This window comes from Podarcis tiliguerta (genome assembly GCF_965153285.1).
Source record: "Podarcis tiliguerta genome assembly, chromosome: 2".
Taxonomy (NCBI): Eukaryota; Metazoa; Chordata; class Lepidosauria; order Squamata; family Lacertidae; genus Podarcis; species Podarcis tiliguerta.
In genome coordinates, this window is record NC_139535.1 from 24,732,046 (window position 1) to 24,753,505 (window position 21,460).

At 49.3% G+C, this 21,460-nt stretch overlaps 1 protein-coding gene across 2 annotated transcripts in view; it reads right to left on the reverse strand.

The window, feature by feature from the left end:
* Positions 1 to 21,460, reverse strand: part of PRICKLE2 (prickle planar cell polarity protein 2) — a 254,848-nt gene that overhangs the window by 89,097 nt on the left and 144,291 nt on the right. The window contains exon 1 of one of the 2 annotated variants that reach the window (XM_083424930.1): positions 19,312 to 20,118. The exons of the other annotated variant lie outside the window; for it this stretch is intronic. The gene's annotated coding sequence lies outside the window, so the exon portion shown is untranslated. Of the gene's footprint in view, positions 1 to 19,311; positions 20,119 to 21,460 lie in introns of those variants that run through there. 2 annotated transcript variants of the gene reach the window in all.

The following is a 21,460-nucleotide window of genomic DNA, read 5'->3' on the forward strand; positions in this document are numbered from 1 at the left end:
ATTTAATCTAATTTGGCCTTAACTTTCTAGCCAAAATCGCTCCTAATGAATTCTCCAAGAGCTGATGCCAGGGCTGGTGTCGCGAACAGAGCGTTTGGCGAAGACTTTACAGCGCAATTACTTGGAAATCAGTTCCACTGAAATCAGCAAGACTCTCTTCCAAGAAAGCAAGCTTAAGGTTGGATACTTACAACGAGAAGATTCAAGTTCAAATCCCAGCGCGGTTATAAAGCACAACTGTTTGGATTAAGCTTTGCCTCCAAGATCACTTAGAGCAAACCCTGGGCTTGTATCCTCACTCCTGAGATTCTCCTGTGCTCTCCTCACAGAGGGGAGAAATGGAGTAGGTCAGAGGTTTTCAACCTCTTTTGTGTCCATGGCTCCCTTGACCTATTACATTTTTTCTGCGGCTCCCCTGTGGGGCTCAGTAGCCCAGTTATGTCACCCCTTGCCTGCACAGCTGGCAGCCTCTCACCCTTTTTCGAACACCCTCCTTTGTAGAGTGTTCCCTCAGCCTTCTCTCCCCACTCCTTGGGGGTCCTCCAGGCAGCTGCCGCTGCCGCCCCTGGTCTCTGAGCTGCCCCCCTGCCCCAAAGAGAGGTGCCTCCTCACACTGCCCCACAGGGACCTGGGGCTTGTCCATTCCCAACAGCAAGGGCTGGCGGACTGGCTGGCTGGGCTCCCTCACCTGCTTGCTTGCTTGCATACTCCAAGGCCACCTCAGCATCTGGCAACCAGCACCCGCAGAGGCACCATTCGCCTGGGGAGCTTGTAGCCAGGGCTGCTGCAACAAACAGCTGTGCAAATCTTTGGGAGGCAGAGATGCGAGAAGGAATCAGAGGAGGGAAGGAAGGAAAGAAAGAGGGTCAGAGGTCAGTGTTGCCCGTGGCACCCCTGACCACTATTCAAGGTACCCCAGGGTGCCATGGTACACTGGTTGAAAACCACTGGAGTAGGTTAAAGCTCAGAAGCCCACAAACATTGACTTGTTGTACCAGCTATCCTCTGTTACCATTTTTGGGAGTGTTTTCAGTACAGTGGTACCTAGGGTTAAGAACTTAATTCGTTCTAGAGGTCCGTTCTTAACCTGAAACTGTTCTTTAGCTAATGGGGCCTCCTGCTGCTGCCGGAGCACAATTTCTGTTCTCATCCTGAAGCAAAGTTCTTAACCCGAGGTAATATTTCTGGGTTAGTGGAGTCTGTAACCTGAAGCGTATGTAACCCGAGGTACCACTGTAGTTAAATAAGTAGTGTTTTCATGAATATCCTCTCACACACCTTGAGGGTGGCAGGGCATCCGTTTTGCCTGCAGAAGGTTCAGTTCCTGGCATCTGAAAGGCAGGGTAAGAGAGACCCTGTCTGAAACCTTGGAGAGCAGCTGCCAGTCAACATGGACAATCCAGAACTAGATAGACCAAAGACCTGACCCCTTCCTGAGGGAGAGATTTCTCTCATGAGTGCTGGGATACAGGGGAGATCAGACTCCAGCTTCCCCTCACCTTCTCCAAACCAAAACATAAATGAGAGCTCAAAGGAGGGAATGGGCTGGTGTGTTAATTTGTAGATACCTGCCCTGGGAGAGCCGGTGTTCACACAACACAAACAAATCACAAGCTTTTATCATTGATTACAAACCAATGATAATTATTTCTTCTTCTACTACTGCTATTACCGAAAACGTGCAGCAGCACCCGTGTGCTACACTAGAGAACGGAAGCTTCCCTGAGCTATACACAGTCATACTCGCATCTATTTTCCCCGTTATCAATAAAAGTCAAACTACAGAACGAGAAGAGGCACATGTTTAAGCTATTGTGCACAGCACTTCATACTTCAGCTGGAAAAGTCGATGTCTGAAATCGACCCACATTTTATTTTATTTAAAAAACCTACATAAATAAAACCAGCATTACAGAAAGCCTTTCCCCGATGTGCACAGATTCATGTATTTATTTGTTTTTAACATGGAGTAGCACTGAAACAAGCATTCCCTCACTTGGGGCAAAGTCCAGCAAGAGCTGCAGCAGATGGTCCTCATGTTCCTGTATCTTGGCTCTGAGACTAGAATTTCACGTTGCACGACATAATTTGCTGCAGGAATTGGAAAGGAGGACAGAAAGGGATGTTTGGCTTCCTTAACAGCAGCCGGTTAAGTGCTCATTGGGACCTCAAGCAGACACTCCACAAGTAAATGGAGTCAACTCATGCTGGTTTCTCCCCAGTCTGTCTGCTTGCCGAGTTCCACAATCGAAGCACTGAGAGTAAAGAGGAGGAAGGTGACATCCAAGGTCACCCCCTGGACCAGCTATAAGAAAGGTAGAAGGCAGGTGGGGGTCGGCTGAGGTTGGTGGGGCAGTGCCCCATTTGCCCTAATGGACCAGCCACCGCTGTTAACAACACAAACTGCCTGGTTTTTAGGTTAGCTAAACTATGTTACTGGGACACGGGTGGCACTGTGGTCTAAACCACAGAGCCTAGGACTTGCCAATCAGAAGGTCGGTGGTTCAAATCCCCGTGACGGGGTGAGCTCCCGTTGGTCGGTCCCAGCTCCTGCCAACCTAGCAGTTCAAAAGCACATCAAAGTGCAAGTAGATAAATAGGTACCGCTCCGGCGGGAAGGTAAACGGCGTTTCCGTGTGCTGCTCTGGTTCGCCAGAAGCGGCTTAGTCATGCTGGCCACATGACCCCAAAGCTGTATGCTGGCTCCCTTGGCCAATAAAGTGAGATGAGCGCCGCAACCCCACAGTCGTCTGCGACTGGACCTAAAGGTCAGGGGTCCCTTTACCTTTACCTACAGAATGTTAAGTAAATAAATACTAGGCAGAGTTGAGCTGTCAGGGAGGACATGAACATTTTTTAAGCACTGAAATCTGCACATATACCTCCCCCTCAAAAATAAAACAAATGGTGTGTGTATGTGTTTCCTTCTTCAGGAAGCAGTGCCCTCACTCTGTTTGCTTCATCATGTAGCCCAATCCTATTGGCTGCATTGTGCCACTACATTCACTATGAAATCCCTGATTGGCTTGGATTTCCCAGGTCCTTAGATGAATGGTGCCACAGCAGGAGCAAATAAGGGAAAGAATAGCAGAGAATAGGAATGTATAAAAGTGGCTGTTAGGTCTATTGGGGAGGTTTTGGAGAAATACGGTATTTCTTCCAATAACATCCCACCCAAAGAGCATTGCTTTCCACCGGAAAATAAAACCAGATAAACACTTAAGTAAAGGTAAAGGGACCCCTGACCATTAGGTCTAGTCGTTGCCGACTCTGGGGTTGTGGCACTCATCTCGCTCTATTGGCCGAGGGAGCCGGCGTACAGCTTCTGGGTCATGTGGCCAACATGACTAAGCTGCTTCTGGTGAACCAGAGCAGCACACGGAAACGCCGTTTACCTTCCCGCCGGAGCGGTACCTATTTATCTACTTGCACTTTGATGTGCTTTTGAACTGCTAGGTTGGCAGGAGCTGGGACCGAGCAACGGGAGCTCACCCCGTCGCGGGGATTCGAACCGCTGACCTTCTGATCGGCAAGCCCTAGGCTCTGTGGTTTAACCCAAGGTGCCACCCTTTTAGATAAACACTTAGCATAGCCTGCAGCTCAACATCAAAAAAATGAAGATCATGGCCACTGGTCCCATCACCTCCTGGCAAATAAAAGGGGAGGAAATGGAGGCAGTGAGAGATTTTACTTTCTTGGGCTCCATGATCACAGCAGATGGTGACAGCAGCCACGAAATTAAGAGACGCCTGCTTCTTGGGAGGAAAGCAATGACAAACCTAGACAGCATTTTAAAAAGTAGAGACATCACCTTGCCAACAAAGGTCCGTATAGTAAAAGCTATGGTTTTCCCAGTAGTGATGTATGGAAGTGAGAGCTGGACCATAAAGAAGGCTGATCGCCGAAGAATTGACGCTTTTGAATTGTGGTGCTGGAGGAGACTCTTGAGAGTCCCATGGACTGCAAGAAGATCAAACACATCTATTCTTAAGGAAATCAGCCCTGAGTGCTCACTGGAAGGACAGATCGTGAAGCTGAGGCGCCAAGACTTTGGCCACCTCATGAGAAGAGAAGACTCCCTGGAAAAGACCCTGATGTTGGGAAAGATGGAGGGCACAAGGAGAAGGGAACGGCAGAGGACGAGATGGTTGGACAGTGTTCCCAAAGCTACCAGCATGAGTTTGACCAAACTGTGGGAGGCAGTGGAAGACAGGAGTGCCTGGCGTGCTCTGGTCCATGGGGTCACAAAGAGTCGGACACGACTGAATGACTAAACAACAACAACTAGCATAGCCTGAATAGTAATGCACACTAGGCAATGAAGTATACATTTATATACCTTTGGAAGCAATGTGCAGCTGACCTAGAAGTAAATGCAGTCAGCAAATCCTTATATTCCCATAAATTCTTTTCCATATAGGAAAAAGGGGTGTGGGGCAGCAGACTGCCACCTGGTGGATACATTCTGATACATTAATCTTAATTCATTCAACTTTCTTTCTCTCTTCCTCCCCTTTATTATTTTTTTAAAAAATGCTAGGCGAAGCTGATCCTTGAAATAATGATAGTGGTACAAAGCACAGGCAAAGGTTTACTCTCAAGGCAATCCATGCGTTAGTATTTCTCATTCTATAGAAAAGAAGCCATGAGGACGTCTCTTAGCACAGCTTATCTTTTCTCTATTACCAGTGGGGGAGTGAACGCGATAAAATTGCATCAGGCAGAAATGCCATCAGGCTGAAATTGCAGGGCAGAGCAAATAGAATCTTCTAACTCACAACACAAGCAAGAGCCCTCCCTGAAATCTGATGAGCAGCAAGCAAAAGAGAGCCAGGAGAGGCAAGTGATAGCATCCTGCTAGGGCCGAGCAAAAGGGCTGCTTGCGTGGGCACACATATCAGCATGCAATGCTTTTAGCATTCCCTTCCAACGTTCTGTTGTATTTCAAAATACATCTTACAACAGAGTCCGAATCCAATAAATATTGCCATAATCCTGGATTGCATAGGTTTATGTACATACATACATATGCACACGCACGCGCGCACACACACACACACACACACAAAGATGTGCCTCTTTTCACCAAATATTGTAGATAATTTCAACAACTGGGGCAAGAAGGCACTGAATGTGGCCCTCTCAAAATGGGTAATTTGTGGGGTCCAAGTAAATAATAATAAATAATAATAATAATAATAATAATAGTTGTTGTTATTGTTGGGTCCAAGTAAACAGTTGTTGTTGTTGTTGTTTTATTTGTACCCTGCCCATCTGACTGGGTTCCCCCAGCCAATCTGGGCAGCTTCCAACATATATAAAAACATAATAAAACACTGAACATTAATTGGCTAATTAAACAATCTATGGTCTTTTAAAATGGGGGAAAGGGTATTTCTTTCTTTCTTTACTATGTTATGTATTTTGGTGTTTTCATATTGTAAACTGTAATCCTTGGATGAAAAGCGGTATAGAAATTTAATTAAGTAACAACAACAACAATAATGATAAAGTATTGGTGCAGGAAAGGACCCTGGTTTTTACATCTGGCTTATGAAGTATAGCGGGCGTCTTCCTGTTTCCCCAATTGCTTGTCCAGGAGGGGCATCGTAGCTTAGTTAGGCAGGAAGAGCAAAAGTCCTTCTGGCAGCCAGCCACCTAAAAAGCTCTTGGTCTTCCTGTCTGGCGCAGCAGCATCACTCCCAATCCCTTGTATAAGGAAAGGGGTTATGGGAAGCCACCACACCTTATCATACAAAATACACATATAGTAAACATACAGTGTTCCCCCTTCAACATTATTTTTTTTGCGGTGGGGGGGGGGGCACCTTGAAAATTGGTAAAATACCTCCCTTAATTCTCTCCGGTGAGTTTGGAAGCATACTGGAAGAGACACACACACTTCAAGGCATACCGTATTTTTCGCCCTATAAGACGCACTTTTTCTCCTCCAAAAATGAAGGGGAAATGTGTGTGCGTCTTATGGGGCGAATGCAGGCTCATTGGCTTCAGCGATAGCAACGCGAAGCCTCCGAAGCCTGCGCTCCGGAGGCTTTGCGTTGCTTCCGCTGAAGCCAGGAGAGTCTGCTCTTTGAGGCTGGCGGTGGGGGAAAGCAGCGCTTCCCCCTCACCAGCCCCAGAGGATGGGGGGCAGCAGGAAGGCGCGCGACGCCTTCCTGCTACTCTCCATCCCGGCATTGAGGCTGGCGGGGGGAAAAGCAGCGCTTCCCCCTCACCAGCCCCAGAGGATGGGGGGCAGCAGGAAGTCGCGCGACGCCTTCCTGCTACTCTCCATCCCGGCATTGAGGCTGGCGGGGGGAAAAGCAGCGCTTCCCCCTCACCAGCCCCAGAGGATGGGGGGCAGCAGGAAGGCGCGCGACGCCTTCCCGCTACTCTCCATCCCGGCATTGAGGCTGGCGGGGGGAAAAGCAGCGCTTCCCCCCTCACCAGCCCCAGAGGATGGGGGGCAGCAGGAAGGCTCGCGACGCCTTCCCGCTACTCTCCATCCCGGCATTGAGGCTGGCGGGGGGAAAAGCAGCGCTTCCCCCTCACCAGCCCCAGAGGATGGGGGGCAGCAGGAAGGCGCGCGACGCCTTCCTGCTACTCTCCATCCCGGCATTGAGGCTGGCGGGGGAAAAGCAGCGCTTCCCCCTCACCAGCCCCAGAGGATGGGGGGCAGCAGGAAGGCGCGCGACGCCTTCCTGCTACTCTCCATCCCGGCATTGAGGCTGGCGGGGGGAAAAGCAGCGCTTCCCCCTCACCAGCCCCAGAGGATGGGGGGCAGCAGGAAGGCGCGCGACGCCTTCCTGCTACTCTCCATCCCGGCATTGAGGCTGGCGGGGGGAAAAGCAGCGCTTCCCCCTCACCAGCCCCAGAGGATGGGGGGCAGCAGGAAGGCGCGCGACGCCTTCCTGCTACTCTCCATCCCGGCATTGAGGCTGGCGGGGGGAAAAGCAGCGCTTCTCCCCTCACCAGCCCCAGAGGATGGGGGGCAGCAGGAAGGCGCGCGACGCCTTCCTGCTACTCTCCATCCCGGCATTGAGGCTGGCGGGGGAAAAGCAGCGCTTCCCCCTCACCAGCCCCAGAGGATGGGGGGCAGCAGGAAGGCGCGCGACGCCTTCCTGCTACTCTCCATCCCGGCATTGAGGCTGGCGGGGGGAAAAGCAGCGCTTCCCCCTCACCAGCCCCAGAGGATGGGGGGCAGCAGGAAGGCGCGCGACGCCTTCCTGCTACTCTCCATCCCGGCATTGAGGCTGGCGGGGGGAAAAGCAGCGCTTCCCCCTCACCAGCCCCAGAGGATGGGGGGCAGCAGGAAGGCGCGCGACGCCTTCCTGCTACTCTCCATCCCGGCATTGAGGCTGGCGGGGGGAAAAGCAGCGCTTCTCCCCTCACCAGCCCCAGAGGATGGGGGGCAGCAGGAAGGCGCGCGACGCCTTCCTGCTACTCTCCATCCCGGCATTGAGGCTGGCGGGGGAAAAGCAGCGCTTCCCCCTCACCAGCCCCAGAGGATGGGGGGCAGCAGGAAGGCGCGCGACGCCTTCCTGCTACTCTCCATCCCGGCATTGAGGCTGGCGGGGGAAAAGCAGCGCTTCCCCCTCACCAGCCCCAGAGGATGGGGGGCAGCAGGAAGGCGCGCGACGCCTTCCTGCTACTCTCCATCCCGGCATTGAGGCTGGCGGGGGTGGGGGGGGAAGCAGCGCTTCTCCCATGGCCAGCCCCAGAGGATGGGGGGCAGCGGGAAGGCGTGCGACGCCATCCCACTACTCTCCAACCCTCCTGTGGGCTTTTGCGGGAGATGGGGGAATTCCCCCACCTCCCGCAAAAGCAGGCAAAAGCCGCACGCTCTTTACAGGGGCTCTGCGGCTTCTGCTGCCTTTTCTAGGAGGTGGGGGAATTCCCCCACCTCGTAGAAAAGCCCGCAGGAGCTGTGAACCCTTTGAAGAGCGTGCCGCTCTTGGGGGCTTTTCCCCGAGGAGGGAGAAGGGACTGACTGGCTGAGTCCATCCCTTCTCCCTCCTGTGGGCTTTTGCGGGAGATGGGGGAATTCCCCCACCTCCCACAAAAGGAGGCAAAAGCCGCACACTCTTTAAAGGGGCTCCCTGGCTTCTGCTGCCTTTTCTAGGAGGTGGGGGAATTCCCCCACCTCGTAGAAAAGGCAGCAGGAGCCACGAACCCTTTGAAGAGCGCGCTGCTCTTGGGGGCTTTTCCCCGAGGAGGGAGAAGGGACTGGCTGGCTGAGTCCGTCCCTTCTCCCTCCTGTGTGCTTTTGCGGGAGATGGGGGAATTCCCCCACCTCCCGCAAAAGGAGGCAAAAGCCGCACACTCTTTAAAGGGGCTCCCTGGCTTCTGCTGCCTTTTCTAGGAGGTGGGGGAATTCCCCCACCTCGTAGAAAAGGCAGCAGGAGCCACGAACCCTTTGAAGAGCGCGCTGCTCTTGGGGGCTTTTCCCCGAGGAGGGAGAAGGGACTGGCTGGCTGAGTCCGTCCCTTCTCCCTCCTGTGGGCTTTTGCGGGAGATGGGGGAATTCCCCCACCTCCCGCAAAAGGAGGCAAAAGCCGCACACTCTTTAAAGGGGCTCCCTGGCTTCTGCTGCCTTTTCTAGGAGGTGGGGGAATTCCCCCACCTCGTAGAAAAGGCAGCAGGAGCCACGAACCCTTTGAAGAGCGCGCTGCTCTTGGGGGCTTTTCCCCGAGGAGGGAGAAGGGACTGGCTGGCTGAGTCCGTCCCTTCTCCCTCCTGTGGGCTTTTGCGGGAGATGGGGGAATTCCCCCACCTCCCGCAAAAGGAGGCAAAAGCCGCACACTCTTTAAAGGGGCTCTCTGGCTTCTGCTGCCTTTTCTAGGAGGTGGGGGAATTCCCCCACCTCGTAGAAAAGGCAGCAGGAGCCACGAACCCTTTGAAGAGCGCGCCGCTCTTGGGGGCTTTTCCCCGAGGAGGGAGAAGGGACTGGCTGGCTGAGTCCGTCCCTTCTCCCTCCTGTGGGCTTTTGCGGGAGATGGGGGAATTCCCCCACCTCCCGCAAAAGGAGGCAAAAGCCGCACACTCTTTAAAGGGGCTCCCTGGCTTCTGCTGCTTTTTCTAGGAGGTGGGGGAATTCCCCCACCTCGTAGAAAAGGCAGCAGGAGCCACGAACCCTTTGAAGAGCGCGCTGCTCTTGGGGGCTTTTCCCCGAGGAGGGAGAAGGGACTGACTGGCGATTTCAGTCCCTTCTCCCTCCTGCTCGAAAAGCCCGCAGGAGTCGCGCACGGCTCCTATGGGCTTTTGCGGGAGGTGGGGGAATTCCCCCACCTCCCACAAAAGCAGGGAGAAGGTCTTGGAGTAGCGCACAGGCTGCGTGAAGCCTGTCCGCTGCTCCCAGAGCTGCGGAGGGGAAATAGTATTTTTTTCCCTGATTTCCCCCCCTGAAAACTAGGTGCGTCCTATGGGCCGGTGCGTCCAATAGGGCGAAAAATACGGTAATTGCAAGTGCAGCTCAGTAACAGTGGAACAAGCTTCCCATAATTATTACAGAGTTTTCTTTCTCCAAATCCTATGATTTCTGCATGACTGAGGGTGCCTTCTATCATCTCACACATCCCAGGGAGCGCAGGTAATCACAAAACAACAGAATGGACAAATCCTTTGTAACGCACTCAGTACTTTGAGAATAATGCTCAGTCTCAACCAGAACAAACTTCTCTGAAAGGCTGGACAGGTGGAATCCACACACATATTAAAAAACACTGTGACAATGCTTTTTTAAAAAAACACATTTTGAAAAATATATTGAATTTGCCATGGCTCGCCATCTCCATCTAGTGTCACATTTGTATACTGCACTTTACAACACACTTAAAACATTTTATTTGCAGCTGTATAGGTGAGTCCTGCGAGTCTGTTCACTCTGAATGTTCAAGAGGTTCGTCACTTCCTGAATTGAGGTGAAACATTAGGATGCAAGATCTTGATTATTTTAGGGGTGTGTAATTATTCACTGATACAGCACTTCTCTTTTTATAGTTTGCTTTTACAAGGAAGAAAAGGTTAACAGAAATCACATTTTCATATTTTTTCACGGAATATTTCCCCCCCATTTAAATATATCTTTTTCTCCGTATCGTAACACTAACATTGTCTAGCTAAGTTCTTTGGCTGCATTTACAGATTTATACAGGCTGATTTCACCCTGGTGCAGCACTTCTAAGCATTCAAAGAAATTTACTATCTGTAATATCTCCAGGCTCCGAAGGATCTCAAACACTGTGAAAACCTCCACTGTGGTGAGCCGGCTGCAGCGCTGATGCCATCTCATATCCTGTTCTCAACCTAAATCCTCCTTGAAGGCCTGTGGAATACCTCCCTGACTGGAAATCCATTTCAATCTTCACTTCCTGTTTCCATTACAAGCTTTATCCACTCTAGGAAGCCCCTGGCTGCCAAGAAAAGCAGTCTTAAAGCAGCCTTCCCTAATATTGTGCTCTCCAGATCTTGTTGGACTATGACTCCCATCACCTCAGGGTTGTAGGTCCCCAGGGTTGCAGGTTCGTGCCCCATGTTGGACAAAATAGCTGGACTAGATGACCCTTGTGGTCCCTTCCAACTCTACAATTCTATGATCTCCAACCACTGCCCATTCTGGCTGTGTCTAATATGAACTGAAGTTCAACATATGGAGGGCCACAGGTTACCCACCTCTGCCCTAAACAGTGTAGACCAAGGATGCCTCAATAAGTTTCTCCCTTCATCAAGATCTTCAGAGAAGGACTTGATCAATGTGACTTATTTTGTGGAAGCATCTCTGCCTCTCACTTTAAAGGTAAAGGTAAAGGGACCCCTGACCATGAGGTCCAGTCGTGACCGACTCTGGGGTTGCGGCGCTCATCTCTCTTTATTGGCCAAGAGAGCCGGCGTACAGCTTCTGGGTCATGTGGCCAGCATGACTAAGCCGCTTCTGGTGAACCAGAGCAGTGCACAGAAACACTGTTTACCTTCCCGCCGTGCTTTCGTGCTGCTAGGTGGGCAGGAGCAGGGACCGAGAAACGGGAGCTCACCCCATCGCAGGGATTTGAACCGCCAACCTTCTGATCAGCAAGTCCTAGGCTCTGTGGTTTAACCCACAGCGCCACCCGTGTCCCCCCACAGCGAAGTCCTTAGAAGACAGGTCTGGCCAACTCTCTCGAACAGATTAGTCAACATCCTCCTGCATAATATATTTTTATGTTGATGAAGAAGGAACAATACTGGATGTTTTCTCTTCTGGTTTCAGAAGATTTTGTTTTAGATGGCTGTTGCTGATGGCTTTTTAATGGCCTGGTTGCATTGTTTGAATCCCTGTGAGCTGCTGTATGAGTCTTTAAATAAGGGGAGCCTTATTCTTGGCTGAACAACTCCCAGCATCCATCTGTACCATTTGGCCATGCTGACTGAGGCTGAAGGGGCTTAGAGGTTCCTTATCCCACTCCCTTAAATAAAAAGATAGATGCACATCTAAAATAGTCAAGAGAAGAGGTATGATGGCAGCCTGTTCTATTCATGCCCCTTCTCCAATTTCCCATTTATTTTCATCCACCAACAGAGCAGAACCTGGATGATGTAGAAGCCTCTTCAGATTCTTGGTGGCTCCTCCTAACATCTTCAGCGTTGTCTTTAGTATTCTAAAATTGGGCAGTTCCAAGCCCCAAAATGGCAGACAAAACTGCAAACCAACCAGCTTAATTGCAAACCCAAACCTCTACATGAACCAACCCTAGAAGACTATCTGCAGAAATCACATCTTATACCACCGGCCCTACTTGGGTTATCCAGCTTGTCAGTGTTGGTTCAACATGAGGCAGAGTGAGAAAGCCACCTCAGGTGGGAAATGCTATAGGGCAGGGAGTAGACCAAGCCGTGTGTGCCATGTGGCCAGCCCTGCATCCACCAAGATAGCCTTCTGCTCTCAGGTGAATGGGAGGATGGTGTTGTTGAAGCAAAATTCAGCCACCAGTCTGGAACAGGAAGGGACACCACTTTGCCCTTTGCCTCAGGCAGCAAAATGTACTGGGCTGGCCCTGCAGCTTCTCAATATTAATTTAAAAAACAACAACCCCAAAACATCTCACTAACCAGATTGCATTGATGGCTCTTCCCTTGGGAGAAAGCAGTTGCATCTAGGGAGGTCTCCAAGGTTGTAAGGAAGTGGCCAGTTGCTTATGAAGATGTTAATTTTTAACAGTCTACAGCAGAGACACTGTGAAAGATTCATAAGCAGGACCTGCCAGGAGGAGTGAGCTAAAACAGGCCTGTGTTGCTGAAAAGGTTTATCCCAACTAGGCTGAGGCCAAACGCTACGCTGCGGTCAAAAAACGGTACAAACAAAGTCACTCCTTTAGGGACGGCCATGAATGAAAGGGTCTGAGGCGTCAGGAACGGGTACTGCTCAGCTGCCAGGAAGTCTGTGGGATGTGGCAGCCAGCCCAGTGAAAACGAAGTGCCAGGAACTCCCAAAACAACAGCCATGTGGACTGATACTGGGGGTTTTGAATTCTGTTAAACTGGGATGCCTTATCAGGTTGCAGGATCTGAGAGCAAGTTGACCTTTGCAGATGCCTCTCTCCCCTCCCTCCCAGAGCCCCAGAGCCTACCATGGATTCAGCGTCACACTTATTAAAGGTATTGTTCCTTTGTATAAGCGCACCATCAATTTCAGGGCTGCGATTTGACTGTTTCGTACATTGATACAGCTGCATCAGATAAGAACCCCAGAGAGAATATTTCACTTGGAACTCCGCTAGGCAGGGTCATTTCATATCAATACTTCTCCTACAGGCACAAATCACTCTACGGTTTCCCAGGATGGTCGCTTATACAGGGCTTGATCAACAATGCACAAAAACTGCATTGGTTTGAAGAGCAATCTGCACTCTTAACAAGCCAGTGGGTTTAAAATAATAATGAGACAATAATCAAACACAGGGGATCCGTTGCACAATGGAAGTCTAGGCAAGTATGAAAGGCCTGACCTGAAAGAGGAGGAACTCTTAAAGTTAGGCTCCAGTTTCTCGGGAAGCTGCTTCCTCAGACTATAATGAGATACCTAGGGAGGTGAGTCAGTCCATTCATTACAAAAGTTGGGCAATAGTCCTGGACACATCAGACCTCTTGGTGTCATCACACAGCCACATATTAGCACAACTGCCAAATGTTGGCTGCATTTCAACAGCTGACAATTTTGCAACTCCCAAGGAGGAGCAGAGGAGGAAGGAAGCATTGTACAGTAGGCTGAAAATTACCACAAGTTCCTTTCTCTCTCCCATCTCATCTCTGCTTAATGGCTATTGAGAGATTGAACTTGACAGAACATTAAAGATGATTCTTTGCCCCAGCCCTAGCATATGTATGCAAAAGTAAAATGAAAGGGACAGGGAGTCGAATATGGCAGGAATGGAAGACTCTAGAACCTCAGTACAGTCAGGAGTTGATCTGGTAAAGATTGAAGGCTATTGCAAAACAGCCTTCCCCTCTTCCATTCCCAATCCTTTATCCTGCCCTATACATATAAAGCAGTATTACGTCACTTTAAACAGACAAGGGTTTCCCCCAAAGAATCCTGGGAAGTGTAGTTTGCTCAGGGTGCAGAATGTTGTTAGGAGACCCCTATTTCCCTCACAGAGCTACAATTCCCAGCAACAGGAAATCTGTGGGCAGATTGCTAGGACATTCAAAGCTGCCTCAGACTAAGCCAGTTATAGGTAGGTAGCTGTGTTGGTCTGCCGTAGTCGAAAAAAAATAAAAAAATCCCTTCCAGCAGCACCTTAAGGTAAAGGTAAAGGGACCCCTGACCATTAGGTCCAGTCGTGACTGACTCTGGGGCTGCGACACTCATCTTGCTTTATTGGCCAAGGGAGCTGGCGTACAGCTTCCGGGTCGTGGCCACCATGACAAAGCCGCTTCTGGCGAACCAGAGCAGCCCACGGAAACGCCGTTTACCTTCCTGCCGGAGCGGTACCTATTTATCTACTTGCACTTTGACGTGCTTTCGAACTGCTAGGTTGGCAGGAGCAGGGACCCTGTCGCGGGGATTTGAACCGCCGACCTTCTGATAAGCAAGTCCTAGGCTCTGCGGTTTAACCCACAGCGCCACTAAGTTTGTTATTGGTATGAGCTTTCGTAGGCTTGCACACTTCTTCAGACAAAGCCAGTTGGACTAAAACTCTGAGGCTGGTCGGGGCTGATGGGAACTGTGGTCCAAAAGATCCAGAAAGCACCAGGTTGATGAGAACTGGGCAGCAGTTGTCCACTTTTTCAGACTGGAGTTTTGCCCATTTCCACCCTGGAGATGCCTGGGCTTGAATAGGGAACCTTCTGCACACACAACCATGTGCTCTACCACTGAGCTATGGACTCTCCCTGTTGCTAGTCTGGCAGCAAGTGGGTTGGATGTCTTAGCCAGGCAATAGAAAAAAGGGCAGAGGGAACTTTTTCATCCTTTCTGGGCAACCTTCAGGGGTGGGAGCACAAGCCCATGGTGGGTGGGGCCTGAGGCAAAAGTGGGTGGAGCAACAACTGCCAAGTTTGCCTTTCTACAGCGGGCTGGTTTCCACACACCCTTGTCGATCCTCCATGCAGGCAGCCAATATACAAGAGTTCAAGGGCATATTTCAGCCAGGCCAAACACTCAAGAAGGGCATGAAGCAGGGCTGGTAAAGGGTGTAGGGAGAATCCTGAGGGACGGAGGCTAGAGAGGCTTGGAGGCAGGCTAGGCTGAGAGATTGTGAGTGGCCCAATGTAATCAAGTGAGCTTCATGGAGGAGTGAAGATTCGAATCTGGTTTTATCCAGAAACAACAACAACAGTATCTGCTATGACACACTAGCTCTTGAATTTTCTCTCTCTTTGGGCTACGTTTAAGCAGTGAAGTGCTTTCTCTGTTAGTTGTGTTTTTATTCGCCTTCAGCCATGCAATCGCTGCTTTTTGCCCAGACTCTATAAGACCTAGATGTTTAAGTAAACAAATACTTCAAGGAATGAGAGAGACACGAGGGACCATAAGGATCAGGCCTCTTAATCACCTTCGGCCGCATTCCTCATAACCTTGCATTTATCTGAACTTAATTCCCAGTTACTTTTATGGTCAAAGTGATGGCAGGGCCCCGAAAGCCTTTCTGGAAATAATATTCACAAAACCGGAGCATTTCTGGTTCTGTCCCTCTGTGCTTGGCCTTCAGCCAAAAGATAAAGGGATCAGAAAGCAGAACCTCCTCCAAGCGGAAATTGGAAAAGGGGCGGGTGGGGGAATTACCCTGTTGCCATTTGAAAGAAAATTTGGAAATACAAAATTACCAGATTCACAGCCGAGTAACTACTGACAGGAAAGACCATCCTACTTATCTTTTCCTTGCCACAGGTGTATAAGCCAATCCAATTTCCTGGCTTCAGGCTGCAATGGCAGAAGCGAGCAAAGCAGAGGTGTCCAACTCTGCCCCACACCTATTCTAATTTTTAAAAATTTTGGTTAATGGTAACGTGCAGGGCAACTCTTACAGGTGGCGACAACAACAGTGGTATTCAACCTCAAGGGTGTTGGTTACAGAAGGCCTGGGGGTGGGGGGCTAAGCCTTTTGCACCAAGCTCCAGTCCCCATCTGCCCCAGATATTTAAAGCACTGACATGCCTCTTTAAAATCCCCTTAGCTTCCCCCAAAGAATCTTGAGAACTGTAGCTTGATAAGGCCACTGAGAGTTATGGGGAGACCCCCTATCCATAGCTGTCAATGTTTCCCTTTTTTAAAGGGAAATTCCCTTATTCCGAATAGGATTCCTCACAAGAAAAGGGAAAAGTTGACAGCTATGCCCCTATCTCCCTCACAGAGTTGCTATTCGCAAAGTGGTTTAATAGTTAGACCCTTTCCTCCCGAGAACTCTGTGAATTATAGCTCTGGGAGGGGAGCTGGGATCTCCTAGCAACTTTCTGCACACCTTTAAGAAACACCAGCTCCCACGATTCTTTTGGCTGTACGATGCTGCTTGAAATGCCTAGTGCAGATGGGCTCCTGCAAAGCGCAACACTGCCACCCGTCACCATAATTTGCTCAAGTACATCAATACCATAATGATTAGCGTACGCAAACTAGTGCCATGAGCCTGTCCCCCCAAGTCCTTTAAGTGCTAAACAACACCCATTCTTGGTTCAGTCTATGCCACCCCAATCTGTTCACCCGTTCTCAGCTTTCCACAGGTAGGAAAAGGATCTGTGATAAACATTGCAAAATTTCCCCTTTCCCAAATACTCCAGTTCTTGGGGATATGTGTAGCTGTGAGCTCTGTAACAAGCTGCAGCAGCCCTGGACAGCTTGAAAACAATAAATTTTAATTTACATCCCCAAATCTCTTTAAAAAGTATCCATCTCCTGGCCTAAAATCTGTTTTCATGGGCATTACAGATCTCTCTCTCTCTCTCTCTCTCTCTCTCTGTGTGTGTGTGTGTGTGTGTGTTTCAGGCCTTATGATCATCAAATGCCCGACTTTTGGAAGTGCCATTAAGGTTTCCCATATGGCAGAGAGCAAACACACTAGCCTAAACAGCCGGCAAACTTAGCAGGAACTGTCAGATTCCTAATGGCAACTCAAAACACACCACTGTGTGCATTCAGCAGATGCCATCATTTCAAGTGCACTTTTTTTTGGGGGGGGGGGAATAAAGAAACGCTAGAGAATGACAGATCTCTAAATACACCCTGTGATTTTTAATTCCGTAGCAGTTTGTATAGCATGAGTGTGCTTTTAAAGGCTTGCACCGCTCCGTGGGTTATCTTGTGTGGTTTTTAATTATGCTGTTCAATTGCTTTTCCAGCTCAGCGAGATAGCATGCAGTCATCCCATCTCAATGGATTCCTTTATAGCCACTTAAATAAGCAGAGGAGTCTGCCTCAGAAAGAAGGCATTCTATCTTTCACATTCAGGCTTTATTTCTGAACAGAGTAGCCTCTCTACTCTTTTTTCTTTTTCCTTTTTTTGTGCAGATAGCTGTATGCAGTCTAGCTGAACACAGGAAACTACATTTTCAAGCTGGCGCAGTCCAGTGGGAACTGTATAATTAAAACACATGCAAGATAACCCATGCTGCAGAGCAAACCTGCGGAAGGGCACATAAGCTGAGCGGGAGGTGCAGAAGATCCTAGGTTCAATCCTGACATCTCCTGGTAGGGCTCAGAATGTCCCCTGTCTGAAACCCTGAAGTGCTGCTGCCAATCTGCATAGACGATACTGAATTAGCTGGGCCATTGTGCTGACTTAGTTGAAGGCAGCTTCCTAACAGCTCAGTGGGTTACAGCATGGGGCTCATAATGCCAAGGTTGTGGGTTCGATCCCCGTATGAGACAGAGCTGCATATTCCTGCATTGCAGGGGGTTGGACTAGATGATCCTTGGGGTCCCTTCCAACTTCTACGATTCTATTATTCTAAGCCTCGTTTTCTGTGCTGTGTAACAGAGGCTAGGGGTACAAGTGTGCGCTGGACATGGCACAAGTGATATCCCCCTTGCACTTGTATAACAGCAGCAACCCTAGTCTTCATAGCAACGCAGATTCTCCATCACTTATCCCAAGCCTCCTGGTCTCCAGATGTTCTGAACAGCAACTCCTATTAGTATGGCCAATGATCAGTCATGACAAGAGTCCTAACCCCAAATATCAGGAAGGGTGCATCCGTCACACTTATTCTGATGCCCGAGAGCAAAAGGGTGATGAGGCTATGAATGAGACCTGGACATTGTGCAAAAGTCTTATCTGGAAGCAAGAGGTCTGAGCTGACACCAAGCCTCTCTCCCAGCCCAGAGCAATGATAACATCCATTACTCCTCTTCCTCAAAGCTCATTATACTGTTTTATACATTTCATTGTGCTCCGGCAATTCTTTTTTTTTTGGGGGGGGGGAATTATTTTACAAGGAATCCCTACATACATTCTGGAGTCATGGCAGCCTTGATTCAAAGCCCATTAGGACATGGTCAGTCTTCATTTGCAAAGAAGCAGAAGACCACATGTCAGAGCTCTCCTGTTACCAAGGGAGAAAATGGAAGGGTTTCTAACATGCTTTGGGATATTAGAAGGCTTCAGAGTCTTTTTAATATGGTAATTATTTCAAAGTTCAGTATCCCTTGAGACAAGCTGGACTTACCCATCTGTGAAAGTAATCAGAATGAGAAAAAGTGTGTGTGTGTGTGTGTGTGTACTCTAAACCACTTAGGGTTCCGACAAGAAGGAACCAAATTTTATTTAAAAAGTAAATATAACTGGCAAACGAAACAGAGTTGTATTGCTTTGGTACAGTAAAACTCATTGCAAGAAGAGAAAGCCAAAAACCCCAGAAGAAGGTATTGTGGCTAGTACTGAAAACTAACCAGCCTTGACTTTACGATGCATCCAGATCACACATCAAAATCATAGCACAAGGCTCTGAAAACGTCTCTTTTAAAGGCACTTGACATGCAAGATGAAATAATCACCGATTAAAGGGAAGCAGGACAAGTTAAGGGGGGAAGTGAGACACAACTACAAGGAGTGATGGCTCTTAACTGGTGGGAATAATGAGTCTTGCTTTATTTCTTGCCTTCTTGGCACATCCCAGTCGCTGGAAGTAGAAAAGGGCAAACGACCGGATAAAAAACTCCATGGCCACAGGTTGTGCTGATGTGGCCTGTGTGCCCTGCCTTTTCAAAGTAAGCTTTAAGGAAACACAGAAAAATAAAAGCGACAGAAAGAAAAACCAAGCCGGGCTCTAACCATCTCGGTTCAGCAATTACAGGGATCCGGCTGTTTCTAAAGAAAACAAAGGTGTGAGATGACACTCTGTGTGTCAAGGGCCTTTTGTGTATCTTCTAAGGACTGCAAAAAGGGGAGGAAAATAAAAAAGCGGGGGGGGGGGTAGAGACACCAGTCACGCTAAAAATATCATCTGCTAGAAGTCTGAGTCATCAACAGTTCGCTTCAAAATCCCTAAAGGTCTTAAACACTCTGGGGCACAAATGACCATGAAGTAAAATTAACTCTGACAGATGTTTGTAGGGGGTGGGGTGGTGGAGACTCCCCTCCCCCCCATGCAATTATTTAAAAGAAGATCAAGTTGCTTAAGTATTTTTCTTCTGACTTCCTGGCGATTTTAAATGTCCAGGCTAGCAATTAACTATTTCAGTGAGCAGCAGCCCTGACTCCCAAGGCAGAGAGATGCAGACGGACGCGCAAAGCCATCCCGCTAAAGTGTGTTTCAGAATTACATTACAACTGGCCGCATCCACAGCTATACGGTTCATTATAAACCCTGCAGAGACGTAAACCACAAAGCATCATCGCTTACCTGCTCCGGCCGCCTCCGAGTCCAGATTTCGGCAAGTTTTGTTTTTTTTAAATTTTGAATTTTAAATCCACCAAGCCCCTCCAGCCCCCACCGCTGGGGCGGGGTCTTGCTTTTAGTTTACTTTCCTTTGGTGCACGTTTGCTTGCAAAAGCCCAGGGAACACTGCAGCATGGTGAAGTATCTTGTTTTCTGTTTTTGCAAAGCGGGGTGGGGGAGAAAAACCCAATAGCACTGTTGATAGGCTAGTGGTGGGAGGATTTCTTGAAATGAGCAGCAGCAAGCAGACTTCTCTCTCTCTCTCTGGTCAAATCCTTCCAGGAGACACGCACGCACATAAAAACATAGGGTGGCTTGCAAGGAAAAAATCTGCTGTGCGTTTGCATAGGCTTGGGAGAGCTTAACGTTGCCTTCCTCGGAATTCCAGCTTGGCCAAGGGATTCTCTCCCTTTCTCTCCCCTTCTCTTCCTCCCACCTTCCTTCCTTCCTTCCCTTCCTTCCCCCCTGTCAGTCCATCTCCTCCCTTGCAGCCGGCCAAGTGACTCCAGCGGAGCCCCAACTCCGGGTTTACTGAGTGACCCTGAGAGACAGCGGAGCCTGCATCCAATCCGCAGTCCCGCCTCCCTCTCGGAGCCGGAGAGAGCTTCAGTTTGCTCCGCGCAGCCCCATCGCGGCGCATTCGCTGGCTCGCCGGGCTGGGAGGCTTCGCTGTTGCAGTGCTCGCCTCTCCTGCATGCTAATGAGGCGGTGATGTCAGCAAGTCAAAGGCGCTACATCTGGACAGTTCAGCGAATGGCCCGCCGGCCAGCGCCTGGGATTTAGATCTATATGCAAATCAGGCTGCTCTCTGCAAATCAATACGCCGTCTCACTTCCCCTGCTCTTTTTGCACGGCCAAGAAGAAGATCTTTTTTTAAAAAACATGTGCATCATAAGTTATGGGAGTTGCCCAGTTCTCTCTCCACGGCGAGAGTGTTGGACGCTGAGCCCACCTCGCCTTGTCTAAGCCAAGCCACTGTTTCCAGTTATTTGCCAGTTTGCCCAGGAGCAATCCACTCCTAGGCTTGGGGAATAAATGGAGCCCTCCATCTGCCCTCCTGCAGCCTAAACATTGGCCTGCCTGGAATCCTTTCCTGCCTACAGGTGTTCAAATGCAAGGTCAGGTGTTTCACCTGTGTGGCCAACATGGGTGGGAACTCACCAGAATCAGGCCAACTTAGAGCGAAAGTCCGGGTATGGTTTCAGTTGGACAGTACTTACAAAATTCACAAATACCTTTCGATCCCTTAGCCACAGAGAACATGCCCAGATGACAACTTCCCAAGCACTTTTATATTATTTTCATTTTTGTTAAATATATTTAACATAGAATTATAGACTTGGAAGGAAACCCAAGGGTCATCTAGTCCAACGGGAATCTGAGCTAAAGCCTCCAAGAGACATGGCCATCCAGCCTTTGCTTAAAGACCTCCAAGGAAGGAGAGTCCACAACCTCCAGAGGGAGTCCATTCCACTGTTGGACAGCTCTTGCGTTTAGGAAGTTCTTCCAGATGTTTAGTGAGAATCTCCTTTGTTGTAACTTGAATCCACTGGTTCAAGTCCTACCCTCCAGAACAGGAAAAAACAAGCTTGCTCCATCTTCCATGCGACAGCCCTTAAGATATTTGAAGATAGCTATCATATCTCCTCTCAGTCTCCATACCCAACATACCCAACATACCCAGCTCCTTCAACAGTTCCTCATATGGCTTAGTTTCCAGACCCTTGGTCATCTTGGTTGCCCTCCTCTGCACACATTCCAGCTTGTCAATATCCTTCTTAAAATGTGGTGCCCAGGACTGGACAGGGTAGTATCGGTGTGGTCTGACTAAGGCAGACTAGAACAGTACTATTACTTCCCTTTATTGGGGCACTATACTTCTGTTGATGCAGCCTAGAATCACATTCCCTTTTTTTTTGCTGCTGCTGCATCACACTGCTGAGTTGTGTTAAGCTTGTGGTCCATTAGGATGCAAGCCAGGTGCCCGCCCCCCATCTTGTATCTATGCAGCTGGTTTTTCCTGCCTAAGTGTCGAACCTTACATCTGTCCCTATTGAAATTCATTTTGTTAGGTTGGGCCCGGTTTTCCAATCTGTTAAGGTCATCTTGCATC